Source organism: Raphanus sativus, unplaced genomic scaffold, assembly GCF_000801105.2.
Source record: "Raphanus sativus cultivar WK10039 unplaced genomic scaffold, ASM80110v3 Scaffold4088, whole genome shotgun sequence".
Lineage (NCBI taxonomy): Eukaryota > Viridiplantae > Streptophyta > Magnoliopsida > Brassicales > Brassicaceae > Raphanus > Raphanus sativus.
The window spans coordinates 1-4,908 of NW_026619391.1; the positions used below are offsets into that span (position 1 = coordinate 1).

At 43.0% G+C, this 4,908-nt stretch overlaps 1 non-coding gene across 1 annotated transcript; it reads right to left on the reverse strand.

Moving 5' to 3' along the window:
- Positions 1-1,969: 1,969 nt before the first annotated feature.
- Positions 1,970-2,076, reverse strand: LOC130507145 (small nucleolar RNA R71). Its single transcript, XR_008942219.1, has one exon. It is a non-coding gene; the product is annotated as a small nucleolar RNA R71 (small nucleolar RNA).
- Between the last annotated feature and the right edge of the window lie 2,832 nt (positions 2,077-4,908).

Genomic DNA, 4,908 nt, shown 5'->3' on the forward strand with positions numbered 1-4,908 from the left:
TGTGAGCAAGAAGATATCACACCTTCTATCCAGATGATTTCAGATTAGCCTGTTTAGACATATGGCAATATCTTCATGATTCTTATTGATATATGGTGTTTTATACATCATTGTATATATGTTTTCTAATTGGTTTTCAAGTCTTTATCGAGTCTTTCTAGTCCTTTTCGAGTCATTACAGGTCTGGAGTTGCACTGGATGGGAGATGGACCTGTTGGAGCAAAAGAGGTAGAAATCAATGCAGTTTGGTGATTTTAACGTAGAACAGTCTGATGACTGTTCCCGATCAACCGAAACAAGTAGACGGAGTGATCCCGTGGTTGTTCCCGACGAATAAATAAAATACAACATCTCGGGATTTGCCCTAATTATCTTTTTTTTTCTCCCAGCCGCCTGTGGCTTTGGTATATCATATTTTTATGTTTCTCATTATCATTCTACGCTATTCTAGACACAAGAAAACCATTGGAGACTTTTCTGCTTTTGGATTGTAAAGGGAGAAGGATCTCTCTCTCTCTCGTTTTAGAGAAGATCATCCTGAACCCTCCTTTTGTTTCTGTTATTTTTATGCAGTATTATTCATCTATGAACTCTGTGTTTTCTCTGTTCATGGCTGAGTAGTCAGCTAGCTTGTCTAGGGTTCTAGGGTGTTGATTTCGTGAGCTAAACATAGATAAGTGAATCATTATATTGTCTTCATTCATATCCATCCTTATTGCTTGCATTAATCTGGCCATTTAATGTATGAACTTAGGTTTAATCTGATCATCAAAAGTGCTTAGGTTGCTAGACATGTTATGAATGAACATTGCATCCCTAATCAGCGAAAGTAGATATTAGGGTGTTTTGTGAACATATCGGACTTGATCTATATTGCTTGTTGTCGCTTCTAACCTCAACGACAGTTAGACGGTGAGATCGAACAGCATAGGGAGCAGTACCACGACAGTGGACTGTTCTACTTGAGTGATCCGAGTTCTAGACTGTTCTTATTAGCACTTGAATAATTGTTTGGCTCACAAGTATTAGCACCCGATGAAGTAACCCTAGGCTGGCTTCTCTTTAATCTGAATTCACATTTTCATTATTTTATTTGCTGCTTTGCACGTTACAACCAAATCAAAAGCCCCATATTGTCTTAGCTTAATTTTGATCCCATAGAAATAAAGTGTAAGAGTTGGTCTCTGTGGATTCGATCCTAAAGTGCTACATCGACATACCATTCGATTGTGGTAGTGTGCACATTAGGTTAATTGGTGTGCGTTACACGTAATATCAATTTGGCGCCGTTGCCGGGGACCATCTTTTTACCTTTATTTTTCGGTTATTTATTTAGTCTAAGACCTCTAACTTGCTCTTTTCTCTTTGTTGCAGGAGATCGCAAGGTTTAGAAAAACAGAACAGACAACAATCAAGGCCAACCAACACCACCATGGGTGATCACGGCCAACAGGATGATCTCGCTGCAGCAATGCAACTGATGCAACAGCAGATGCTTCAGATGCAGCAGACCATCCAAGCTCAACAGGATGCTGCTCAACAGGCTGCTCTCGCGCAGCAGGAACAGGCTGCTCTCGCGCGGCAGGAACAAGCAGCGCAGACTGTTCCAATCGGGGAGAGAAACCTTCCGCGGAACATTCCTCCTACGCGCTCTGCCATTGTTCTTCCACTCTGCACCCGGCAGGACTTCGAGATCAAGCCTGCTCTGATTGATCTGGTGCAGAGAAAAGTGTTCTCTGGTCTCTCTGCAGAAATTCCAATAGAGCATATTGAGAACTTCGAAAAAGTCTGCAGTTTCACTCGTGCGAATGGTGTGCCATCAGACTACATCAAGTGCATGCTATTCCCATTCTCTTTTGATGGAAAAGCTGCAAGGTGGTTGAACTCTCTCCCTACCGGCTCTCTCACTTCATGGGAACAGGTCTGATCAGCGTTCTTCAACCATTTCTACTCTAAGGCGAGAACAGCTGCATTGAGGAACAAGATCAATTCATTCAGACAGCTCCATGATGAGCCTTTTTGTGATGCATGGGAGCGCTTCAATGACTACCAGAGAGAATGCCCTCACCATGGATTTGATGATGATTACCTCCTAGGCATTTTCTATGATGGGGTGGACTGGAAATACCAAGGTGCTCTAAACTCTTCGAGCAATGGAGACTTCATGACTCAGACCACTGATGGAGCGCTCAAGCTGATTGAGAACATGGCAGCTAGCTCAGCCAATGAGAATCAGGAGAGCAACCGCTCCAAGAAAGGGAACAGTGTACACACCCAGAAAATTGATGAGCTAACAGCTAAGGTCGATCAGCTACTGCAGAACAACCAGGCACAAGGATCTGGGTATCAGAACACCATCCCGCAGAGCAATCACCAAGTTGTTCCAGCCGCGAGTGCTCCGACTGCAGGGAACAGTCCGCCAGATGATCTGAAAAATCTGAACATTATGATGCAGCAGATGCTCTAGAGCCAGCAACTTCAGGTCAAGGCACTGAATCAGGTTACCACAGACATCAACACCAGGATGGACAGCATGTTCACCGAGCTGAATTCAAAATATGATACTGTGAGCAACCACATAAATAAGATTGATGTTCAGCTTGCTCAAACTGCTGAACCTGTTAAAAGACAGCAAGAGATCATTCGTGGAAAAAGTGTGATGAATCCTAGGGTTGAGCACTGTAATGCAACCGAGCAGAGACGTGAAAAATCCGAGGAAAAACAAGCGGAACAACTGTTCGCTGAGACTGTTATGGGGGCAGAACAGAGAACAGAGCAGTCTGCTAGCTCTAGAGTGACTGCTCCCGCGACTGCTCCCGCTCCCGACGGATCTACTAATATTCCACCACTGCGAGTCTATGTTCCTAAGGTTCCCTATCCGATTCCACCTAGACACCTGAAGGTGTTGCCTAAGGTTGATGACACTGGAAAATTTGCTTTTCCATGTTCCATTGCTGGAGTAGAATTTGAGGAAGCTCTTTGTGACTCTGGATCTTGTGTGAATCTTGTCTCAAAGGCGATTGTAGACAAGTTGGGCATTGCTGATGTTGAGCCTTCTAAGGTGACTCTGACTTTTGCAAACTCTTCTAGAGCAGTTCCCTATGGCACCATTCGCAACCTTCATGTCCAAGTTGGGGACTGTGTTCTCCATACTGAATTTCAGGTTGTTGAGATGAACAAGGATCATGAGATGCCTTTGATCTTAGGAAGGACATTTATGGCTACAGTGGGAGCAATCATTGATATGCCTAAAAAGAGAGTCTCCTTCTCCCACATCAACAAGAATGTCTTCTATCAGGCTGTTCCCACCAGATTTCAGAAACTACACGCCTCTTGCATCTCAGTGTTCAGTGGAGAAAAGCTGAAGGTTGTTCCAAGGAAGGAACTTGGTAAAAACAGTGAGTTCAAGGAAGTCCTGAATGGAGATCCACACACTGATTTCCAAGAAACTTAGTGGGAATGCAAGGGTGAAAGAGAAAGTCCAGAAGAAAAGGGTCAAAGGAGATCCTACTATGACTTTGACACCTCACTGGTGTGATGAGAAATCCATTGAGTATGAGGTAAAGTGCAAGGGTACCTCTAAACCTTTCTCTAAAGTCAGAGTTATTCTCACTGATGAGCTGAAAGAGAAAGGAGAAGCTGCTGTGAAAGGGTTGTTGAGCAGAGTTTTGAAGCTGAACATGTCTGATTGTGGAGCTTGTATTGGAACAAGCCCTCATGCTCAACCCGACTGATCCCTATCACCAAGTCAAGCTAGTGACTTTAACCAAGCGCTTTGTGGGAGGCAACCCACTGGTAAGTGTAAAATAACTTGGTTTTGTTTTTGTTTGTTTATTTTCGTTTTAGTTTATTGAGTTTCAGGTCAAAAAGCAGAAAATTTAAGATACTTCGAAAAATTCTGGGTTGCAGAAACGGAGCTCCCTGTTCTACAGGAGCCGAGAACAACCGCCCAGGTGAAAATCTGGCGACAGAACACCCAGAATTTTTCGGAGCACCCGCTCCAGGTAAGTATCTCGACCAAAAAAATTGTATATTCTTGTTTTCACCTTCTCTCTGATTTATTTTCACACCGAGACGTTGTGAAGTAAGTCTGGGGGAGGGTATTCGTCGTTTACTAACTCGTTTCTTTCTTTTGTTTTTCTCTTTTGAGTCAGTTTGAGTCAGTTTTTAGGATTGAGTCAGTTAAAATTTTGTGGGAATTAAGACCTTATTCCGTGTTGATCACTAACCACCTCATGCTTTAGTTATCTTATTCAGTGACCTTAGCAGTGGCGAAAGACACACATGTGGACCTGGAACACCCTGACATTTCTCACTTGATTCTCCAGAAGTTCTCAGCCGATCAGGTTACACTGGGTAGACTCAACTCCACCTAACTTGAACCTAATCGTGACTGAAATTCTTCTTGTTATGGGCACTAGATCAGGGAAACGAGATCTACACTCAGGACTTCTTATCCTTTATATCCATCTTGTTGTTCCTGAGTGGCTAGCTCATCTTTAGCTAGTTCCCACCCTGCGCCTTAGCCTTTTTTCCACCTTCATGCATTTGTTTTTCAGTGTTATATGTGCAGATATGTGCAAAAAGGTCGGAGAGGAAAGGATCGACGCAGCCTCTTACTCGTTAATGCTGCGCAGATTCAGTCAGAAGGAGAACAAGCATATTAAGGGAGCAACCGCTCCATAACCACTGAGCTGTGCAAGAACATGGGAGGAGAACCAGAATGATCTGAACCAGAAGAACCACCAGTGGCAATCCAAACATCATATGTTACCTTCTTTTTCGTCATCCCACCATCTTTGCTAAAAAAAAAAAAAAGAGAAAAAAAAAAAAGAAAAAGAGAAAAAAAAAAATCTATCTTTCATTTTATTTAGCACTAGTATTAACCCCATGCTTCGCATGGGAATA